Source organism: Podarcis tiliguerta, assembly GCF_965153285.1.
Source record: "Podarcis tiliguerta genome assembly, chromosome: 6".
NCBI classification, from domain to species: Eukaryota; Metazoa; Chordata; class Lepidosauria; order Squamata; family Lacertidae; genus Podarcis; species Podarcis tiliguerta.
Window position 1 is genome coordinate 33621927 of NC_139539.1, and position 24400 is coordinate 33646326.

Genomic DNA, 24400 nt, shown 5'->3' on the forward strand with positions numbered 1-24400 from the left:
ACTTAGGCTGAAGAAGCAAGAAGTCCGAAACCACAGAATATCTCATAGTTTATTTTGGGTCCCGCCCCCCCCCCCCCGTAGGTGAAAACCTAATCTGTCTGATAAAAGAGGAGTCTGACGACATATGCTGTTGCCTAAGAAAACTCATGCCACACAAACAAGCAACACCCCCAAATAGTTTCTAAAGTGTAACCCACTTTTCTTCCTCAAATTTAGTCAGGTCAGGAAGGGTAATAGACCTCTCCTGGTGCTGGAGTGGCCTCAACAGGCCAGCCTTTGTGAGTCATGCTTTTGCAAAACAATATTTGAGACTGGCCCTTGGCTCCAGAGAACCCTGCTAGCTAGTCATGTGTTTTGCATTACACAGTGACATCTCACACCATTGCTCTAAACCAATGGTTCCCAATTAGCTAATTACTGAGGACACCCTATTTTTCAAAAGCCAAGCCACTGACTCCCTACTTTTGAAAATTTAGATAACTCTATGGTAAGTTACCTGTGCAAAGCATTTTTTTGAATAAAATGTGAGGTAGCCCCTAATAAGCAAAGGATTTTTAGTATACTCTAAAAAACAGGCCATAAAATTTGTGATATTATCACAAATTGCCTATCCCCAGACAGTAGGAAAAACTTGTCTCCGTTGCTCCACTACAACTGAATAAAAGAAAAGCAATTGTGTCCCTAACTTGCAAGTGTTCTGTATGCAGAAGGCTTTTTATATGAGAGTATTATAATAACAATAATTTATCATTTATACCCCGCCCATTTGGCTGGGTTTCCCCAGCCACTCTGGGGATTTCAATAGCATTCAAACATGCTATTCCTTATGAGATGCAAAACTTTGCAGCATATGATTCTGCTAACTAAGGCATCTTGCACCTTCAAGACATAGGTGAAGGCTTGGTCAGGGCTTGATAAAGTATTGGTGAAGACTGAGTAGAAAACAGCTGGAATTTTGTAATGTTGGTAATAGTAGTAGTAGGAGAAGTTATTATTATTATTATTATTATTATTATTATTATTAAGTTATTTATTTATTTATTTAGTCCTCCTGTGCCCAAGTTTCATCCCTGGCTTAAAGAGATTAATTACAGTAGTTTAATACAGTACCGTACATATTTGGAGTGAGGTTTTTATTCTTGCTGATTACCCAATAGGAACAACCAACTTTTTAATTTATTAGGATTCTGCCTTACATCTGTTTCCTTCCACCCCCAAATGTAGCCACATAGCTTCCCACAAAAAAACCAAGAAAACTGGTATTTAGCAGCTGATATATCGCGCTGTTGAAAAGAAAGTATCGCCCAGCCCTAGCACTAAACGAAATCATCAGAGGGTGAGCTGTTGTGCTAATCATACTGACTATTTGCTAAGCTAATTCCTGTGTTGGACTTCCAAGATGAGTCATGAATCCCAAATTCATAAGGCAAGATTCACTGAAAACCCCACCTACAAGCAGTGGGAGGGTCCTCAAAACTTGATAGCTGTTGAAAGCAATTGGAAGTTAAAAAGTAGAGAGCAAGGGGAAGGAACCCCTTACATTTTTTAAAATAAGCACGTGAGCCGTTTGCACTCTTTCCCCCCTCTCCCTTCCAATCACAAGAGCCTTAAGAAACTGTGTCAGAGGTTTGTGTCCAATCTCAGTTCACTTGCCATCCAGCAATTCTTTCACTAAGTTTCCCCCCTGCCAGCAAGTAGTTGTTGGTTGTCAGCAGAGGCTGGATGATCTGTGGAAAGCTTTCATGGTGCAGTTAACAAGATAAGTGAGTCCCTGTCAGGGGATGGTGCTGCGGACCCCCTGGGTGTGTTCTGCGGACCCCTAATTGGCAACCACTACTTTAAACAATAACCGTGTGTTATTACAACAGCTTGCTGCCATTTGCTTCTAATTGGTTTTCCCATTTGCTGACTTGAGCACTGGGTGAAATGGGCCTCTCTGCCTTGCCGGAGCCCTCTATCCTGCCTGATGGAGTCTCCCATGGGAACAAGAGGGAGCATGGAAAGGTATTTGCTAAGCCTAGCAGAGCCTATCTCACAGCTACACATCCCAGGGTGGGTCACGTGAGCCTAACTGGCTGGTGCCTGTCGGTGGGCATAGTGCCACTACAGCACCTGAGGATGAGTGTGCAGTGGGTGAGCCTGCAGGGCGTTTTGCTCATGGGTGTGTGGAACAAGATTCCAGGTGGTGTCAGTGGAAGCGTTGCTCAGATAATTTCAGCTTTGGCAACAAACGAAAAATTTCTTCCTGGAAGTGCAGACATTGCTTGAGTGCATTCTGAGCAAGATGTTCTAGGGAGCCATCATAATGTATATATTTCAATTGTTTTATATCCGTATTATTTATTGTGCTTAACTTAACAGAGTGCAAATTTAACCTATATAGATTTGCATGTTCTCGGTTGCTGTTTACGTCCGTATTTCTGGTCTGTGAGCGTAATAAATCGATTCATTCATTCATCATAATTATCTGTAGGGTTCATGTTTTTCCCCCCATGAGTTATCATGACAGTGGTTGAAAAGCCTAGTACTGTAGTTGTTTTTTAAAACAAGACTGGAATATAGCCTGAGGGTTTTAAAAAATGCTTTATTTGCCATCTCATGGATGAAAAAATGTTCATCATAAGCTTGAGCCTTCGAGTGTTTTACTGAAGACTCTTGTAGCACCAGTACTCCCATTCCATGATGCAGAGAAACTGCACTGTGCACGTGTTGAAAGTGGACTGTGTGAAGGAAGCCCGAGCGCGCGGCTGCGTGATGATCGGGCTAAGACATCCTCCTGCTCGCCTTTCTGTTCCCTCATCCTTATTCACCATCCCCGGGAGAGACGTGGGTTGACGCGGCGCTGCAACAAGGAGCGCAGGGCGCCAGAATGAGCCGAGCCTCCAGCTCGGCAGCGAAGCAGGGCCAGCGGCGCCCACGTGTACCGCGGGGTGGGAGGAGGGAGAGAGAAGCAGAGTAAGCGGGAGTCCACATAAGGCGAGGCGAGGGCGGGGCTTGAGGCCGGAGCGACGCAGGCGCTAGCCAATGGGGGCTTGGCCAAATGTGCCAGCTCCGGAGAGCGCGTCTGGTGGCTGCTTGCAAAGTTGCGAGCGAGCCGAGGAGCCCGGAGTGCAGTTGGCCGGTGGGGAGCGCGGGTGCCTCCGCTGCCGCCATGGGAGCTGGTGAGTGGGAGACGTGGGGGGCTGTCTGCCTGGGGCCCCCTTGGAGGTATCGCCTGCCTTGGCTCGGAGCTGGTTGGCGAGGCGCCCTCCGGGTTATTGCCCCCTTGGAGAGCCGCTTTGGGCGCTGCTGCCTGCCTCCCTATCTCCCCTCTGGGACACCGAGGCCTCGGGAGGATGAGAGGACCTGACCTGCCTGGGGAAAGATTGGGGCCGGCACCCCTCCCGGTCCCAAGGGATCTCCCCCCCCCCCCCCGTGGGGAGAGGCCGTGAGGACTTAGACACTCAGGAAACAGACAGGCGTTTTCTTCTCTGTGTGGGTCTGGTTTGTTTGGTAGGGCTTAAGCTGAACCCTTCCTCACAACCGGAATCTCTCGTGAGTGTTAAGGAGCCATGGGAAGTAATTCATGGAGGGCGCCTGAGCGTGTGCAGAGTGCCTTTTCTGCAAGCCCGGGATTCAAAGAGAGAAAGAGAGTGATAGCGATTTTCAGGGTTCGTAAACATGCCCAGATAAAATGCTGGTGGCTGCTTGGCAAATACTTGGGATGCCTTTATAAGCTGGTTTGCCTTGCTGCTCTTAACTAATCTGTGTAATAGGGTGCGTAACTGGTGTTTTATACATAATAACAGGACTTGTTAATGATAGTACCGAAAGGAAGTTCTAATTTGCACAGCGCATAAACGATGGGATTTACTGTCACAAGATGTGGTGAAGGCTACCAGCCTGGATGCTTTCTGAGGGGATTCGACAAATAAATGGAAGATAAGAGTAGCAATGGCCACTTGTCATTATGGCTGTTTAATATCTCCAGGACTGGAAACCCTGTGACTTTGAATATCACTTGCTGGAGAATAATGGCCAGAAAAGGCTACTGCTGTCATGTTGTGTGGGCTTCTTTTTGGGCACTGTGAGAAACAGGATGCTGGACTGATCCTTCTTCATAAGTTATTATATTAGCTTAATTGTAATTGCTCAGTTTTGAAGTATTACCAGTTCAGGCAGCCAAATAGGGTGTTATAAAGGAAAATGTTTTGCTATGAGTCTTTTGACTATCCTAAATAATCAGGGCACACATATGCCTTGCTAATTTGGGAATTTGTATGTGCTTGTGGTGTTTGAGCCCTGACAGTTCGCATGCGCACCATGCTGGTCTTACACCCATGCACACCTCTCCCAAAGTTAGTAGTGAGCTCTGCTGTCAGTGCAGGTTGGTGGTGGAAAAAGTTGACTGATTTCTCCAGGAATGCCTTCTGTCCTTCCAGTATAGTTGGGAACTTGGAATTTTGCTTGTGCATCTAGCCCCAAATTAATAAGAAGTCACTGACCACCACAGTGTTGTTGTCAAAGGAATATTTTGCTAATTCTTCTTACTGGGGTTGCCAAAATGGAAAATGTATCCCAAGTCTACCCTGATATTGAACCCTAGTACTATAGCATTTTAGGATGCCATATATGTTATTATTCTTGTGGTTCAAGATTGCCATATGGTCTACTGAACAAATGTTTAAAGTGGGGATTTTCAGATTCCCCAGAATCCTTTCTGAAATACTAATGCTGGTGTCCTCTGAGGAAGATTTATCACTCTGGATTAAATGGAGGCAGGTGACAGCTTTCTGAGTGAAGGTGAAGCCAACACTCTTTGCTCTAACATCTGTGCAAACTCAAAAGGTTTGGGTTGGAGGAGAGTCAAAGTGTCTAAACAGTGGATTCCCCCCCCCTCCCTGCACTGTTTTGAAGCAGTTTCACAGCAAAACCAGGAAATGGAGTAATGGTGTCCTGTGACCTTTTATTATATTTAGGAGAGAATGACAATGGTTCTTTTCCTAATAGAGAAACAAAGGGAAAATGTTGGATCAGGAGTTTTGAATAATGCCGCAACAGCCTGGTTGAGGGGTCAAAAGGGACAGGACTTTTATTGAGTTGTCAGATTCTTCAGCCTGCTGAGGGGGTATCTGTGAGCCTGGATACTAGGTTGCAGTTATGAATTTGAAGAGCAGACAAATGCAAGCAACTGCAACTCTCAATACTGTGGTGGTAGGAAAGATATATTGTTTTGCTGTGTGGAGCTTTCAAATAACAGAGGAAGTACTGAGGTTTTTCCTGGCTTTGGGAGCTTTTTACAGGAAAAGATGTGAAAGTTTTCTGTCCTTTCAAAAAATGCAGAAATATTTTTTCTTTCTTTTCATATGTACACTTGTCAGTTAAAAGAAATATGGGGAAGATGGAGGGAACTCCCTGTTTTGTTGGCTCTGGATTGGCTTGGAAAGTCAGATTTTTTCTCTCTCTATATTTTTGACCCATTACAAGGTTTGAGGTGATGTGGTGGTAGGTCTTCTTGAAGATTACCAATGTCAGAAAACAGGTAAGGTTATTTGCTATCTAAATTTCAGACCTATACGCATTTACTTGGGAATAAGCCAGCATTTATTCCCTTTTCAACTTCCCATTCTTTAAGATCTGCTGATTACTTTTTCCATGTTCCTCTTCCATCAGAGGTGCAAATACCATGTATAAGGGAGAGGGCTTTCTTGGCAGGGACAACCTAGTTATGGAATGCACTCTTCAAAGAGGATCACCTGGCACCAACACTGCTATCATTTTGGCAGCCAGACTTGTAAATAAACCCACAAAAGTTGCTAGTCTGCAAAACCTTTTTTTTAAAAAAAAAATTACTACCGTGCTGCAGACTGGGAAAGGGGATGGAGATAGTGCTGTCCCTCCTGCAGTAACCCACTACACTTTTGTGCTAGGTACACAGGAGGGAGAGACAGAGCACTTTGTGCCTCCTCCACCAGCCTGCACACCCATCTGCAAGCAATTCCATGCATATTCCTGCATCCAGTACCTTCTTACCTCACCTCTGGCTACCAGGCTACTGTTTAAATGCAAAGCACTCCCTAATTAAAAATAAATAAATATTCAGATGTTTTAATAGATTTTATTGACTTAATTGTGCAAGTTGTTGTCCCTTTAAAATTTTATCTGCTGTTTAATTGTGTTTTTTATGCTGCAAATACTGCCTAGAATTTTGGTATGATAGAAGGGTGGTATTGAATCATTTGAATTTAATGAATAAGGTCCCATTTGATTAATGGGACTTACTTCTGTAAATGTACAATGGATCAAAATATAATTGGACAAAGTAGTTTACCATTTTAAACAATTATCTCCTTGCTGAGAGGTAGAGCAGAACTATTGGTACTTTTGCATTTGGGAACTGAGACTGAAGAGAGGGTCTATGAGTTCATAGTACAGTGAAGATTCAAAGCTAGTTTTCCTGGGTCAAGTCTGGCAGGCTTTGTGTGCCCTTTTGAAATAGCCTGTGAAACATCCTTCATAATCACAATTTGTTTGTAGCTTTAGCAATATTATGTTTCTGTTGTGGGTGATGCCTGCATTGCTGCTTTATCTCTTTCATTGGAAAACTGGTTTGTTCATCTGTGGAGAACACTTAAAATGGCAAGGCTGCTTATTCTGCAAAATGTATATGCACAGCCACTTGATCTCACCTTCCATTCATGAGCAATTTTCCAGTTGAGTGGCTGTAGTTGAGGTTTGCAGCACCTGTGCTGGGATGACTGGTTTAAAGAACAGGCCATTTTGTATGGATCATGGAGGTTCTTCTTCCATCATTAGCTTGAGGTATCAGTCTCACAAAACTGTTACATTTCGAATCCCCTAAGGATTTGGCAGTCCAGAGAAAGATTGCTTTGATCTGCCACATCGTGGATTGGCAAGATTAACCCCTACTTAGACATACAGATGTGTTTTACTGGGAATTAGATGCTGTGATGGCTTTAAGTGACTCGTGATGGTGTTATGATAGCATTTGACTCTGATATCTTGTTTTTTAAAAGGTTTGATATTCCAGTGTGATATGAGAAATCAGCATTCAGAATCAGCAACCTTTTATGCGTGCTTGTGGAAGGAGACCTGCAAGCAGTGGCTGTCTCTAATTTTTGTGTTTGCAAAGTGTTGAATGTTAAGATTGTTGGAAGATCAGCCCAGGTAGCTGCTGTACATGGAACTGGGGTTTGTATGTGCGTTATCTTGTCATTCACCTCCAACAGCAAGATTAGGATGATAAGGTTGTTGGATCTGGCCGCAGGGCTGGCCCAGGACATTTGACAGCCCTAGACAAAACCAAAAATGCTGCATGCCGATGCATGCACACTGCTGTACACACACACACACACACACACACACACACGGTCTGCGGTGAGCAAGGGACTAAAAAGAGGTGCGCGGCAGGCAGGCATTTGTGTGGGTGTGCAGGCAGATCCACCGTCCTAGGCAACCGCCTCACCCCACCTCTTGCATACCAGTTTTAGGATACTATTTCCCTTCTCCCATCTTTCGCCCCACGTCCATCTTCTTGCCTGTAGAGTTAAGCACTCCACCACATCTGTTTAGGGGGATTGATGACCAAAGTCTGACAAAATCACTTTTGCTCTGTGACCTTCCTTGCTGGTGCAGTGCAGCTGTCGTCTTGTGCTGAACTGTGAGGAACAGTCACTCCAGTATGAGTTCACATTTGCCATTAGCATAATTTCCTTAGAGGGAAAAGCAGAATGATCTTAGACTCCGTAAACCAGGGCCAGGGAACCTGAGGCCCTCCAGATGAAGTTCTGTTGCATGGACAGTGTTCTGCCCATTAACTACCAACACTTTCTAGTGAAAGTGCTGTGCACTTTTTATCTCTTGATCCTATAACTACATTTCAGAAATAAGCGGGTCTTACTCCCATATAAGTGTGCAGAACATTGCAGACAGGTAGTCTTCAAGAGCATGATCTTGCCTTGTGTCCTTGCAGAGAGCTAAACAAAAACTTACTCATCTAACTGAAGCTCCTTTCTCTCCTAGCAGGAATAGTTTTGTAGTGATGGCTGTAGGATGAAAGGTTTTGGATTTTGCTTTTGGTATAAGGTGCCTGTTTATTTGCACATTGAGATGTTTTAATTGATATAGTAGCAACCAAACAGTGTGCATATTTGTACGGAGGGAGAGTACACAGATTACAGAATAGGAAATGTGATTTAAATCAGTTTGATCTTTTCTGGAAAGTTCCTTGCAGCTTGACTTGGGAGGAGCCAGTAACCCTAGAATGTGAGGGCAAGGATGATGCTCAGAAGAAGCTGTGCAGGATGACTTGTGTAACATGCTTCCACAGTACCATAAGACCCTATTGTGTTGTGTGTTCCCCTGGGAGAGCCCAGCCCTGCAAGTTTGTATCGATATAGATTCCAAGAGGTTGTGTTGTCTCAATGAAGTGCTTCCTTTCTGCTGTTTTGTGTCAACTGTAAATCTCTAGGCTCTTTGCCAAAGTATTAGCCTGAATCTGCCCTGGCCTACTGTCAGGAGGGAAAGGGTGTTAGCTAGCTAGCTGGATTGCTTTATATTCCTGTTCATATCACAGCTTGGAGCAGCAGAGAGCCAGCTTTCTCTCTGTGTGGTAGGATTTTCCCTCTTCCAAGAGGCTCATAGCAGAGTGAACTGGGAAATGATACCTCTGTTAGTTAGATCCTTTGCTGCTGTTAGAAATAACGTATTTTCTGTTTGCATTTTGTTTTCTATTTTATTTTAAATAGTCAAACTTTACGCTTCTGGGGAGCAGGATAAGAAAAATTTAGTAGAATTTTCCTTCTCTGGAACACATTTTTAAACTGGCTTTTTTCTGTATTCTAGAATTGACATTTCTGTCTTGGGGCCAAACTACACATGGCATTAATCACTTGGTTTTACACTGAGTGCAGGATTTTTCTTGTAGAAATGTCTAGTGTGGTATTCTGATGGGGACCCTGCAGTGGGCTGTGGGTGGGGCAGGGTTTTAGCTTTCTCTCTAATGGGATATTTTTCTCTGTGCAAATTGCACTTGTGGGGCTCCAGATGTGATCTGTGACTCCAGGGTGTGGCAGAGGGTGAAGAGCCCACTCCCAAGTCCTGCTCAGAATTAGGTCCCCCATACTGGCTGTTTCTGCAGGAAAAACCCTCCACTCAAAAGGCAAATAATTTGACTGGTATCACATATCTGTTTAAAACTGTTTTTTTTTTAATTGTATTTTGCATTACTGTGACCTGCCCTGTATCTTTTTGGTGAAGCGCAGGTGAAAGTAGTAGTAATAATAGTTGTTATCATTTAGATTATTATTCTGGTTGTTGTTGTTGTTATATTTATACCCCACCTTTCTCCCTGATGGGACTCAAGGAGGCTTACATATAAAAAATGAGAACTGTTAAAAACATAGAAAAAACAATTAAACATTGTTAGAAGTAAAACTATATATGTATATAAAATCTATTTAAAACCATACAAATAATCACAATAAAACCAATAAAAGTTTAGTCTTTATTGTGCTACTTCCTGCCTGCTATGGGATCGAAGTGGGAATTAAGCACTTTTTTTCTTTTCTTTGGGTAGCGCCTGAATAACTTGGGTTCATGGGAACATAGGAAACCGCCTTAGTCAGACCATTTGACCATCTAAGTCTACACTGACTGGCCATAATTCTCCAGGGTTTCAAGCGCTGAGTCTCTCTCTGCTTTACGTGGAAATGCTTGGGATCAAATAGGGGATCGCCTGCATGCAAAACAGATACTCTACCATTGAGCTTTGGCCTTTCTCCAGTACCCATGGCTTGGCTCGATTCTTTTCACCACTTGTCACTCTTGTGAAACTGCCTCACAGTTGGGGCTCCTCGGTTACCTGTGAGACACATGGCCTTTTGACAAAGAGAACTAGAGCTTTGTCCTCAAGCTAAGGAAGTGCTGGAATTCCATGTGCAGGCCAAGGCTGAGAACGCACCATTTCTTTTCCTCTGCAAGCAGGTGCCCCTCCAGCCCCAAGCCTAGCTAGGCAAAGGTCAGGCTTGCTGTTCCTGCCTCTGAGCCACTGACCTACTTTGTTGATGGGAGAGCTGTATATGCTTGTGTGTCTGCGTGTTCCGCTCCCTCCGGAGTGAGAGGAAAGCCAGACATGGAGGACCCACCCCTCATTATTAATGCAATCCAAGCTGTTGGTTTCTCACAGTTTTCTGCTTAAGACTAAGAACTCTTTTGCAAGAGTCTTCACCAAGACTTCCTCAACTAGGGAACAGAAGCTGTCCTCGGATAAGCACAGAAATTTCTGCACAGACTAGGATAGCCAGGTGCCATGGAGGAAAGGGCTCAGATAAACTTAGATAATTGTGTAGGAGGCAGCTTTGAAAAAAGCAGCATTCCTCATTTTTGAAGTACTGTGACCTTGCAAGAAGCATCTGCTGAAATCCAGAGAGAAAGAGAAAGCAGTTTCTCAGTACAAAGAGGCAGGGACTAGTGGTTACTAGTAGGAAACAGAAACCATTGCATAATAAAGCGCTCTTGCTTTTGGGACACTGAAAATTATTCTCTGGTTACATTGAGGCCAATTGTTTTTAGCATTGTATCACCTATGGTTGTCAACTTGTTTCCCCCCCTTTAATCTGACAAGTTTCTTGCCAACCAGAAGGAGCTCAACAGGTGTCACTTTCCTGGGTCTCAAAATATATGTGCAGCAAAAAGCCCCCACCCCTTTGGTGGTGGTAGTCCCAGAATGTTTTGTCAGTGACAGCGGAGAGAGCCATCAACCCTATTTGCAATTTCATTGAAAAGTGACCCAGTTATGGACTCGCCTTTTCCACTTTTAGGACACGTGCAAATTTTCAAATTGAATCAGACTTAGGAGCAATAAGTTCTTCCTATTTATTTCTAGAGAAACCAGCTGTATGGCAGAGCACTGATTAGGTGACTCTTGTGACAATCAATCACTTCCCTTCCATTTCCTTATCAAGCTGTGCAGTTTACTAATTAGCTGGTCCTTGTACGATGCTTCTAAACTGTCATTATGTTAGGTGGGATTCAACCACATACCAGTAAATTTGGATTAAAGCTGACTTGGGACTCTTGTACAACAAGCCTACTTCCCCAAAAAGATCAGAGTCTTTGTGATAAGGAAAGTAACAGTAAAGTCCACTGGAAAGTGTGAGATAACTCTTCCTTTGACACAATGTCATTTTTCCTCCCCAGAAATAAGTCAGAATGAATGTTCATTACACAGCCAAGGTTGTCTATTCTCCTTGTAAACAGGGTGAATACTCAATAAACAGGTCATTCGAAAACACATATAGAACCACAGAGTTGAAAGAGGTCTTGTAGTCCCTCTAAGCTTAACACAGGAAATCCAGAGATGGAGCATCCTTAACAGATGTTCGTCTTTGGCTTGAAGACCTCCTTTGGCTTAAAGAACAGTTCACCAACCCTCTAGGTAACTGTCAAGATCCTGTAACCTTCAATAAGTTTCTTCTCATATCAAACCAAAATCTGCTTGTAACTTAAGGTGATTGGAACAAATCCTGTTCTCTGGGCAGCAGAGTACAAGTCTTTGCCCTGTTTTGTGTGTCGATTCTTCAAATGTTTTAAGAGTTCTATTATGAGTCTACCTCCCTTCATGTCTTCTCTCCTCCAGGCTAAAGGTACCCTGTCCCTTCATTGGATCTCTTTTCCATACCTCTGGCCATCCTTGTTGCTGTCCTCTGGTCCTGTTCCCATTTGTTTATACCATTCTTAAAGTGCAGCACCCAAGACTAGACACAGTGTTCCAGATGGAGTCTGACCAGTGCAGAATAAAATGGACCTGTTACTTCCTGTGACTTGTAATCTGTGGTACAAGGGCACTCCTCACTGTTACCCAGAACATGCTTCCATCAAAAAATAAAATAGGTTTTTATTAAGGCATCAAATAAATATTTAAATACAGGTGCTTTAATAATAATAATAATAATTGTTTGACTAAAACCTTCAGGGAGATGAGAATATCCACACTGGAGCTATAACCAGATACCTGTGTCAGTAGAGGAGCAAAGGCAGGGAGAAGCACAAAGCAGGAAAACCCACAGTGACTGTTGGAGGGAGGGTTTGTCTTAGTTCTTAATGGGTGTTGCAGGAAATGAGGAGTGTTACAGGCACTCTTTTCCACCCGCTTGGCCTGGTGGTCTCTCCTTCCCCTGCCCAGCACTCCATGCCTATTGAGCATGCTCAGTTCTCATTGGGCTATCTTTCCTTCTTCCCCCTCCTTCCTTCCTTCCTTCCTTCCTTCCTTCCTTCCTTCCTTTCTTCCTTCCTTTTCTTTCTTTCCTCCATTTGGGTTTGGGTGGGGTGGGGTAGGTGCCCCTGTACCCAATCCCAACTACATGAAAAGTTTTAATTTCTCACTGTATCTCACTGGGCAACGCTCCCTTCATTGGCTGTCAACATTTAAAAATAGCTTTTCATTGTGAACCTGGGAGTGACCTTTCCAGACAGTGGGATGGTTCCTATATTCTCTTGTTCCAGCCACTTTTTGCTATTTTTTTTTTAATCCTGCTTTTCAGTCATTCTCTTTTCTCCTCCATTTGCCATTTTTCTGTGTACTGTAAGTGTAAATAAGTATAAAGCAAACTGTTACAGCTAAATCCAGTCACATACTGCATAGTGTCCTGTATTTACTGTATCTAGGCACAGTGGTTTAACCATCCCCTGCCTCCTTAAGAACAATCCAGGGTCCCAAGTCAGCCTCCCTTCTTTTCCTTGACCTAGGAGAAACCCTGCTACAGGCCTGCATTAGGAGCCTTGCCAGGGAGTTGCATCAAACCCTGCTAAAAGTTGCTGACACCTGTGAGGAGCCTGCATTTAGTTAACAAGGATTCAACAGACAGCGCATTGTGGAATTTTGGAATACTTTCCAAAGAGCAGTGAGCTGATGGACAATGTGGAGGAAGCAAGAGCCCAGAGGGAGAGAACTGGGGCCTTGCGGTAAAAACCTTGGATGCTGCCCAGAAACTTTAAAATCTGCCTTTTGAAATCAGTGAAAACTGAAGAGCACAGTTAAGTGCTCACTCTTCACTGATTTCCACAGGACAAGTTCAGCAGGAAAAAGTCAAGCTGTAGATTTGCTTTCTCTTTCCTGCATGGGAAGTTCTGTGGCATTTTCTGCTGTCATGATGTGATGGGGGAGGTTCTGTGGCTGTTGAACCTACTGCGGTCTCCGGCTGTGGGTCTAAGGGCAGAGAGTGTCAGGCGTGTGACGGAACGGGGAGGGGGAATTGATGGGTGATGAATTCTGGGGGAGGAACGTTGGGATTAGAGCCGAAACCAGTTCTATCCCTACTTAGTGCCCCAGATGAGTCACTCTTCCTGTGCCCACACCTTTGCTGGGAATGAGTGAAACAGGGTGTTTCTTATGGGCTGTCTATTTACAAACAGTGAACGATATTTTTAGATAAAGTTAAACTTTTATTCCCTCTGGTGGCTCATCCATGAGGATGAGGCGTCATTGAGCTCTCCTGATGCCTTTTGTTGGTTTGGCTTATGGTGAAGGCCTGGAGTGCTATTGAAATGGCTCCTGTTTTCTTTGAGACTATTAGTTAGTATAGATTAATGAACCCTTAACATGCTTAGCTTGTTCCCCATGCACCAAGAGGTGAAAGCATAGTTAAAGTTTAGGTACAGCTTCCCTTTTATAGTACAATGCCTCCCCCCCCCCCGCCACTGCTCCTGTGAGTGAATTACCCTGATACAGTGTGAAGATTCTTTTCGCCTCTTGCGTATTTATTAAGTCACCTGGCTTGAGAGCAGTACATGTGAAAAGGATCTAGGAGTCTTAGTTGACCACAAACTTGACATGAGCCAACAGTGTGATGCGGCAGCTAAAAAAGCCAATGCAATTCTGGGCTGCATCAATAGGAGTATAGCATCTAGATCAAGGGAAGTAATAGTGCCACTGTATTCTGCTCTGGTCAGACCTCACCTGGAGTACTGTGTCCAGTTCTGGGCACCACAGTTCAAGAAGGACACTGACAAACTGGAACGTGTCCAGAGGAGGGCAACCAAAATGGTCAAAGGCCTGGAAACGATGCCTTATGAGGAACGGCTAAGGAAGCTGGGCATGTTTAGCCTGGAGAAGAGGAGGTTAAGGGGTGATATGATAGCCATGTTCAAATATATAAAAGGATGTCACATAGAGGAGGGAGAAAGGTTGTTTTCTGTTGCTCCAGAGAAGCGGACACGGAGCAATGGATCCAAACTACAAGAAAGAAGATTCCACCTAAACATTAGGAAGAACTTCCTGACAGTAAGAGCTGTTCGACAGTGGAATTTGCTGCCAAGGAGTGTGGTGGAGTCTCCTTCTTTGGAGGTCTTTAAGCAGAGGCTTGACAACCATATGTCAGGAGTGCTCTGATGGTGTTTCCTGCTTGGCAGGGGGTTGGACTCGATTGCCCTTGTGGTTTCTTCCAACTCTATGATTCTAAGTCTCCTTTTCAACTCTTATGTATTTTGTGTGAATGAAGAAAAGAGAGAGTACTGCATGTTATGTTTTATTCCTAAGTGACACTTTGAATTCCCTTAAACAAGTTGCATCAGGAAAATTATTAGTCTCTTGAAGAAGGTGTGGGTCTAACATGTGTTTAGAACTGTGTGTGGGTAAAAGTGCTAGTGGTGGGGAAATGAGCAGGCAGGGAAAGGATTAAGCATCCTTGTGTTGCTGCCCCCTGCCAAAATTGGTTTTCCTTTCCTGATCATTCTTCATCAAGCTGTTTTTTTAAATTAAAAATAATATTGGGGTGTAATATATATCCACATGCAATATCTTTGTTGGCTCTAAAGTTCTTCTAACTTTGGTCTTGGTGACTGGGGTCATCTGATCCCCAGTAATGGAAGGAAGCCCTTGCAAAATTAGGACTCCCGGGTCTTTGTATTCCACTGCCCTGAGCATTCAGGTGGGGGTCCTTCAGGAAGGGCAGCTCCTAAAGATGTTTATAAGTTAACAATGATGTTTTGCATTGCCCACCATCCTTTGTGTTGTCCTAGAAGAGGAAACAACTCAACATAGCCCAGTAGGAGAAATATTCCTGAAAGAATTGGGAGGGAGGAAGACAATATGTTACTGCATGCAGCGCATCCCATCCCAGATCACTGAAGATAGATGGCTGATGGAGAAAGAAAGTGTTGCACTCTTTCACTGAGAATCTGCAGTTGTTATACACTCTATACTTCCCCTGCCCCACCGCTGTCATTTTTCCTGTAAGCGACAGTTAATGAATGACGGTGTGTTCTCCATAACAGGACAGATGGTAGCCTTGGTTGGGGCTTGGTTTACATTTGGAAAATGTAATGTGGGTGAAAAAGTTAACCTCCTTCTGCAGGGTCCAGATCCTCACCCCCTGGCTATCTTTAAAAGATATGTAAAGACATAGGAGATTTGTGATCAGATCTCCAACATTTCATCTAGTTTAACCCTACTGTATGTTTTCTTTTGGCCAAAAGTATTGTACCTCTCTATAGGAGCTTCCGGACTGTTACTGTTTTGGGTGGGATTGAATTGCATACTGGCAAATTTAGGTCATGCAATTATAGTTGATTGGGAGGTCTTGCACAATAAACCTGCTTCCCCAAAAGATTGGACTTTTTTCAAGAAGGATTGTGTGAGAAAGTTTTAAGACAATAGCAGTGTGGCTGGACTTTGGTATGTAGTTCTGCAGAATACGTTTGACTGCTTCCTCTTCTCTCTTATCTTGGCTAATTCACCTAATTCCTTGTTCTGGAAAAATGTTAGGTTCCTATATAAAGAGTGTGAATCCATATGAGTCTTTGTTTCACAGGTCTTAGTTCCCAAGCCTATCGAATATTTATTTTGGGTGGACGGTCTTCTCCACTTTGGACACGGATACATTGTGTGTGTGTATTTATGTATGGATCTGTTCAAGGCTTCAAGTGGAAAACTGACACATTTGTGAGGTTTTGAAGTCTGGGAGTGGTATTCAACTAAATTTTATTCAGCATGGACCCACTGAAATAAATGAACCCGACTAAGTTAGGTCCATTAATTTTAGTAGGTCTTTACTGAGTAAATCTTAGTTGAATACCACCCTGCATTTTCCAAATGATGAACCTTGGTTGAAATTTGACAAGGCAGTTCCATGCAGTTCTATAACATTACCTTCTTGCATTTCTGAGAGGAACCTGCTGCAAAAGAACTTGGCCTTTACCCAGATAACTCTGTTCCTGTGACTGCCTCAGCCCATATCCCACTGATTAATGGGATGGAAGAGCTGTCTCAAGTCGGCACTCATGTAGTAATTGGTGCATCCCTGGCCACGCTGGTGCACTTTCATCAGGCATGAGTGATTGGTACTGTCATTTCACTATGGTTGTGATGCAAGCCTCTTGTTTACAGTATTTAGCAATTCTTGCTACTTGCAGCTTAAAGATGCATCACAGGAAGTGCTGTTCGGCTCTTGTCCTTGCCTGGGCTGGCAGAGGTGAATTACGTGCTTCAGAGCCAGCATTTCTCTTCCTTGATTCATCCATAACCAGTCATCTTTGGCATTTGATTTCACTCTTTCCATAGCCACATGGGGCAACAAATGTTCCACTGAGAGGGTGTCTTGGATTGATACCAGCTTAGCTGAGGCCTTTTTCTTTTTTCTTTTTGGTTGGATTTGATGATCACCAAAAGAAACTGGGACCTTTGTTCCTTGAAAAGGCAAGTTGGGATGACTCGGATATTAGCAATGGTAGGAAGTCAGTGTTGGCTTTTAAAGTGCTGAGGGTTCTTCTGATGCCATACTTATACAAGGTCAACGTAAAGCATTACAAGATCCATGCTACATGCTCTGATTAGTTAATGTTGTGGGCATATTCATTGCTATACAATTGCTAAAGTGAAGAAGATGTGAACCAAGTCTCCATGCCTGGATGGGCAATCATTAACAACTTCAGGTAAAGCAAGGGCAGCCAACATTTTTGGACCAAGGGCTGCCCTTACCCTTGGCCAATCCTCTGGGGGCCGCATGCCAATGATGGGTGGGACCACTTTCACTTGCACATAGCTTGGGGCAGATGAGCAGGGGCAATATTATCACTCCATTTCCAATGATCAAATGATCAGTCTTAATGACCAGGGAGGAGTGATTTGCATCTGTGTCAGGAAGCTGGGTTTCACCCACCCCAGTGCTGTGTCTCCTCTCTTTTTCCCACCTTATTGCTACCACTGCCAAACTCAGTGGGGTCTTGAGAGGATCAGAAAAATGTGCTTGGGGGGAGGGGTTCAGATTAGGTTCCTGAATTATGAATTAGCCACTCCTGACATAAACCATTCATTGTTGAAATTAAGCGGATATGGATCGGTGAGTGCACTGAGAGCCTTGTATAAACTGCTCAGAGTTTTCTAAAGGAAGAGTGGGTTATAAGAATAATAAATAGAGGAAATGCATTCTGCTTTGTGTAGAACAGGGGTGGGGTGAAAAATCTGTAGGTGTCCAGCTGTTGTTGAACTCTAACTCCCATTGCCCCCTCCAGCACTGCTAATGTTCAGGGATCATGGAACTTGTAGTCTAGCAACATCTGGAAGGCTGTGGGTTCCCCATCTCTGATGAAAAAGCTAATCCTGGATCTATAATTCTGAATGGTGACACAGCAATTTTTCTCACTGTATTTCACTGGAGCAGGGTTGAGAGATCTTTGATTAGCCAAAGAATGTGACCAATCCTTGCGTATATGAAATACTCTGTTGCATTTTGCAGTGGGCAAGGGCAGTGTTTACAGCCAGGAAGAAAGCACCAGGATCTTAAACTGCTGGTTGGGATGGGTGCTGTGCAGTCAGATAAAAGCTTCACTGACCTCTTACTCCTATGGGAGACAATTTCCTCACAGAAGGCCACTGTGCACAACTGCGTCTGTGTGGCTTGTGTAGGCTGCTCAGCATGCCTGTGGTTTGGCCAGAGAACATTGGCCTTGCAGCTGGCAGGCTGATTTCATTTGTTTTATTCTCACTGAGACAGAATCTCTTATGGGCTATGGGCTGGTGTGCAGGTATCCCAGGATACGAAGCAGCAGCTGTTGCTTTAAGCTTCCCCAGCCTCTCATGGCAAAACAAGTAGCTTTGTGCAGAGATGGTGTGGTGCACCCAACTGGACACGGTTATCTAAATGTGGATTTATGGTCAGGGCCAGCCCAAGATATTTTGCCACCTCAGGTATAGGACAAGATACATAGAGAAGCTAACTGGACTTGCAGTTGAATTTTACTTCAGCAATGTAAATTGGATAGCATCATCCATTGTGTCTGAGAACAGGGCTCTCTACCTTAGGGGGCACACAGTGGGCTAAGTGGCACACCCAGTGCTGCCTATCATCTCCACCATTCCTTGTGTCCCAACCCCTGCTTTCTGAGGCAACAACTTCCCTCTTCCCAATGTTAGGTCAGTCCTGCTTCTGGTATTGCACAAAACAGATTCCACGTTTGTATCCTGCTCATACACAGCCCACTCACCAATACTTGCCTTGGTGTAAACACTGCTGTAGGCAGCCGGTCACATAGGTTGCCCAAGTTACAAGCCCTGGTAGGATTGGTGGGATAGGAGACAGTTGATTTCTGGGGCAGATTCCTAGACTGGCCTGTCCAGAAGAATAGTGCCAGCCAGGAGCTGGTGGAATGCAGGAAAGCAGAAACAAGGAAGGAACTCTTTGATCGAGACTAGGGAGCAACACAAACAAGGCCAGAATTTGGCTGTGTCCCAGGCAATGAAGGAACCAATGGCTTCCTGAGGAGGAAAGAGTTCTGGAACTTGCATTCTAATAGTTCATTGCATGCAGAGCAGGAAGATTCCCGGAACTCTGTTGATCTCTCATAATATGGAGGTAGGTACTCTGGCACTGAGAGAATTGCTGGTAAATGCCTCGTTGGCTAGAGAATGTGTGGGGAATCTACGGCCCTCTGGATTTTGCTGGACCCCAGCTTCCATCAGTTGCTGCAAACATAGCCAAGGAGTGAAGGGAATTGTAGTCCAGCAGTGTCTGGAAGATCACACGTTCCTTTCTCCTCAGCTAGAAAAAAACCTTCTTCTTTGACGATCACTTGTAGCCGAGTAAGATAGTCTTCCATAAACACGGTTTTAACAGTGAGTCCATAAGTGATTGTGGAGGCCAGTTCTGGATCCCCACGTCCTTCCACAGTGGGGACATAGGTTTCCGGGCGGGAGTTGATTATGGTGAGGGTTTGCCAAATGTTCCTTCCTCTTACCACGTTTCTCCCTTTCGTCCTGTGGTCTTCTCTGAGCAGTGATGAAACACAAAGAGACTAGCTTGAGGTTAGTGGTGATAAGAAATGAAAGGGGAAGATTAAAGGTTCAGTTTCCACTCTGGTTGCCCTCAAATAAATGGAATCACAGGTTCAACTCACATGATACTTTTCTCCTGCACACAAGCAAACTCTTTTGTCCCTGGGATCATACTCATTTGGTGGGATTTTGTGTGTGCAAATCCTAAGCAATCTACATGCATGATTGTATAGATTAACCTCAACATAAATTGAGCAGTATATAAATAAGCATCTCCAGCCGTTTCCTTAGTTGCTGTGGTTGAATAGGGCCTACCACTATTGCACAAATTGTTGCCAGTTGTCCCTATCCATTCCTGCTTAATGACAGCTGCAGATTGTTCACATGTAGGAGCAACATCCTGCAAGCAGGGAGATAAAGGGAGTAACAGGGCAATTGTTTCTCTGCTGGGATAAGTCTCTTGTGAATATGCGTTTCCTGACCGCTGGTCTCAAATGAAGCTGAGCTTTGATCTTAATGCTTCTCTTTCCTCTGCCACTTTGCTGAGTGATCCTGCAGACAGCATCCCCTGGGGCTAATGGCCTGGCTTTGAAGGATGGGTTGGTTGTGTTTCACACCTTGCCTCTGAACCTCCATGTTGGAGGAGTGGCAATTCAGCTTTGTGGATATAACTAAGCACAACTAAAGGAAAATTGATTTGAGCTGTGTTATTACCTCTAACCCCTATTCCTCTCCTTCCCCTCTTCCCCCTTCTGTTCTGTCATTTTAGTGCAAGTGTTGGGAATTAGAAGACTGCTAAATATGTTGTTGTTCTTGTTGTTAATTACATTTGTATACTGCCCTGTACCTGTAGATCTCAGGGCAGTTCACAAGTTGAAATAGTTCACTGCAGAGGTAGGGAACCTGTGTGGGAGGATTACAGCTCCCATCATCCCTGAGCATGGGTGATTCTGGCTGGGGCTGATGAGTCCAGCAACATCTGGCAGGCCACAAATCCCCTACCCATAGTATAGTGTCATGTGTTCAGCTGGAGGCAAAAATGGCAGAGAGCAGCAGGTCTGAGAAGGGGTTCATGTTTACTCAATCTGATTTGTTTTATGTATAAATGTTTCGCTTTCAGTACATGGCCTACCTGTGCTCAGGAAAAAAAGACAAGGTTTTGTTGCAAGCCTATGTAATAATTCTAGGAGGCCAATTCCAATTGATATGATTAGTCCCCTGGAATAGGATTCCTCAAAGTGGGGCTATGGATGCCATATTAGTGATGGTGGGAAGCACAGTGGATGAGAACAGGTTGTGTTGGATAGGCTTTAGTCACTGCACAGCTGGGTAGGGTGGAGGAATTTGGGAACATTTAGCTGCTTTTGTTCATTCTTCTACAGTTAGACACATTTCTCAGAGGCAGGCAAACTTTCCTTCTCTCAAACAGTTAAGCACCACAACCAAATTTGAAAAGGGAATCTCAAAAAGTGACTTGGAAAGCTAACGTGGTCACAAGGAATCAATTTGTGCACGTTCTGCTGGCTTTTGCAATTGCAGCCTGGTAATATGAGACAGTGTGTACGTGTGTTAATGCTTTGTTCTGCCATTCTGCTGTGATAGCAGGATTGTTGCAAGGGAGGGTCATGCAGACGCAGAAGTGCCTTCATTGGGTGGGCTTGACCTCAACAATGAGGAAAGCAGCGATAGCCAATGGTGCTGGCAGCAGTCTCGTTTTGGAACTCATGGCTTCAGGAAATTGAATCCTTTTGGGAATTTTCTCATGGAAAACATTTGAAGTGTGTTCTGGCTTTCAGTGCTGGAAAGATATTAGAACTGCCTGTCATGTGGCAAGACCACTTCTCAGCTGCCTTCTTTCGGGCAAAGATGTCAGGAAGGCCACTCTGTTTTTGAGACCCCGCACAGCTGCAGGTGGGTTGGTTGTTGTTGTTTTAATGCATTGCTGATTCATCTCCAGATTTGTGTCATCATTGTTGATGGAGGGCATCACCCATTACTCATTACTGCTGCTCAAAAACCAGCAATGTGAGGCAAACCTCAAAAAGTGTTGGGAAGCTTGTTTGCTGAAGCATTTGAGAATGAATTTGTTGTGCTGAACTTGATACATTTTGAGTATGATATAACTCAGAATTGAAGACGATGGACATTTAAACTCTCCTGCACATGATATGTCATTAACTTGAGAGAGACTTTGCTTCCCTTCCTCATGAAGACTCCGCAGGACTGCATTCCAATTAAAGAAATTTTAGTTGATTTAATTATATGAGTTGATTCGTTGATTGATCTATAGACCAAGGATGGAGAAGCAGATAGTGTTGGGTTTCAGCTCCTTTCATCTGTCACTATTGGCCATGCTGAATGGGATTGATGGGCCTTGGAGTTGAAGGGCCACTGGTTCCCCACCCCTGCTATAGATCAGCATTTCCCAACCTTGGGCCTCCAGCTGTTTTTGGACTACAACTCCCATAATCCTCACCTAGCAAGACCAGTGGTCAGGGATGATGGGAATTGTAGTTCGAAAACAGCTGGAGGTCCAAGGTTGGGAAACACTGCTATAGATTAAATTTGCATATGGTTAAAAATAACATGTTTGAAATTAGAAACATAACTTCCTTTGGGCTATATCCAATGAAGTTGTACCATTAGCTTAAGAATTTCCACCTGTGCCATGGTATTTTGTATTCCCACCCCAGTTTGCTCCAAAGGGTGGGGTATCTTTAGAACAGATGAGGCGGGGAGGTGAGGTGAGGAGATTTGCCTGCACAAAGGAGAAGTCATTATGCTAATGGAATAACTTTGTTGGATAGATCCCCCCTTTTAAAGTAGTGCATAGATGTGCCTTGGGAGAGGCATTCTCTCTCATGTGAGGGATAAGGGGGGTGCCTCATTTAAGATGTAACATTTGTGATGGGTATATTAGTATTTAAACATCTGTAGATGGTTTAAACTGGGGGCTCCTTTTTAGCCAAATAAATGCTTCATAAGTGATTAATTAGATGACCTGATTGGCTCTACTGCTGCTGCAAGGAACACCCAACTGCTGCAGCAAAGGAAGGTGACAAAAACAGCCCTCATTTGGCATCATTTCCCCCCCTGCCTTTTCATACCAAGTGGGCTGCAAAAGTGCTTGGACATTGAACCCACAGGCCACACACTGCCTTGTCACATGGGGCAGGGGATTGAGGCCAAAAATTCACGCCTCCCCGTGCCCTCACACTGCCATGCTAGGTAAGTGAGGCCCTGGACTTTGGGAAGGATGCTCTGGCAGTGTCCCAGAGCCCTCTCACCCCCTTCCCAAAGCTGAGAAAGTACTGACTAGGCTTTGGGAAGGAGGAGGGAGGACTCTGACCCTGTCAGAGCCCTCACAGCTCCTTCCCCAAAGCCAGCACCTCACTTACCTGGCTATCGGAAGGAAGTGTGAAGGTTTGGAGGAAGCATCAAGTGTTGCTGAGGGCCACCCAAAAAGGCCTCGAGGGCCGCATGTGGCCCTTGGGCCATGTGTTGGACCACCCTGTTTTAGGAGAACATCAGTTGCCAGCCATGGGGGACAGGGACAAAACCAGCTGTCCAGTTTTCCAACATCAATAATTTCCCATATGTTGATTTTAAATGTTTGTTATTTTTTGTTATTATTTTATTTACTTCATTTATAAATTGCTTCCAATGAGGCAATCTGAAGCAATTTACACTACAATAAAAACATAAACAGAACAACTGCATATACAGAAATAGCTAAAACAATACACACACACACACACACACACACGAACGAGTCATACCTTGTGTTACAAATGCTTCAGGTTGTGCATTTTCGGGTTGCGTATCGCGCTAAACCTGGAAGTTCCGGAATGGGTTACTTCCGGGTTTTGGTGCTCGCGCATGCACAGAAGTGCTAAATTGCGCTTTGCGCATGCGCAGAAGTGCTAAATCGTGACCCGTGCATGGACAGGCACGGTGTTGCGGGTTGCGAACGTGCCTCCTGCATGGATCACGTTCGCAACCCGAGCGTCCACTGTGTATATATATATATATATATATATATATATATATATATATATATAGATCAGAAAGCAAAGTCCCCACCGGAACACCTATGTTCAAAGCAGTGATGTTCTCTGCAGGTGCTGCGTTATGAAATAAGAGACATAGAATCATGCCAGATAGGGCTGTAATTTTCTTAAATAAGGGAGAATACTGTCATAACCTAGATGACTGGCTGTTGTCATTTCTCCATGGTATTTCAGGAAGCCTAAGTATTTAAGAGCACAACTTCAGAAAAACCTATCTATGCCACAAAACATTGTAAATCAAAAAGCTCAATTTTGTGGAATCAAAGCTGAACAGGAAGCACTAGGTTCTGTCTGTCTGAATAGAACCTGAACATTGTAGTCTCTCTCTCTCTCTCTCTCGGGCAACAGCCCACCTTTATAAAATAATGAATTTACAGCATTTCTTGGTATGTATCAGATTAATCTGGATTACTTTGTCTCCAGTGGCTGAAGAAACCTGTTCTGAACCAGCAAACCTGGCCACAAGTTTCTCATCTGCAGCCTTCAGCGAGAAGGTCTGAATCTGATGCTCTCATTGGTGCACTTACACTGGTCTTCAAGCTGGATGAGCCCTTGAGAAACATAAGCAGCCAATCAGTCAGTTGGTCCTTCTTGCTCATATAGTCTGTCTGGCAATGGTGCTTCACAAAGGAATCTTTCACAACCCTATCTGGATGTGTCTGGGATTGAACCTGGCCCCGTAAACTTTTGCGTGTTAAGATTGTGCCCTACCTCTGCGCTACACCCCTTTGAAAATTGCAACGCCATTATAATAGAAGGAACTTTATTATTACAGCTGGGGTTTTCCCACATGGAAACTAGCATAGGAAATATATGACGGGGTGCGGGGAATCCCTGCATTATTTAGTAAAGAGACAGAACGCTGATATAGCTATATCAGCTCTTCTCCTTGGATTCTGATGTATCTGTTATATTAGCAACTCTGGTTCAGCCTCACCTCAATCTGGGAGGGTCTTGCCAGTTGTTAGAATAAAAAGTTGTAGGTCAAATGTATGGGGTGGGGAACCTGTGACCTTCCATGTGTTGTTGGACTCCAGCATCTATCAGCCCCAGCCTGCATGGT

At 44.1% G+C, this 24400-nt stretch overlaps 1 protein-coding gene across 1 annotated transcript in view; it reads left to right on the forward strand.

Annotated features, from left to right (window-relative positions):
* The first annotated feature begins 3056 nt into the window (after nt 1-3056).
* DENND2C (DENN domain containing 2C) overlaps nt 3057-24400 on the forward strand; it is a 55665-nt gene continuing 34321 nt past the window's right edge. The window contains exon 1 of the mRNA XM_083444300.1: nt 3057-3161. The gene's annotated coding sequence lies outside the window, so the exon portion shown is untranslated. The remainder of the gene's footprint in view (nt 3162-24400) is intronic.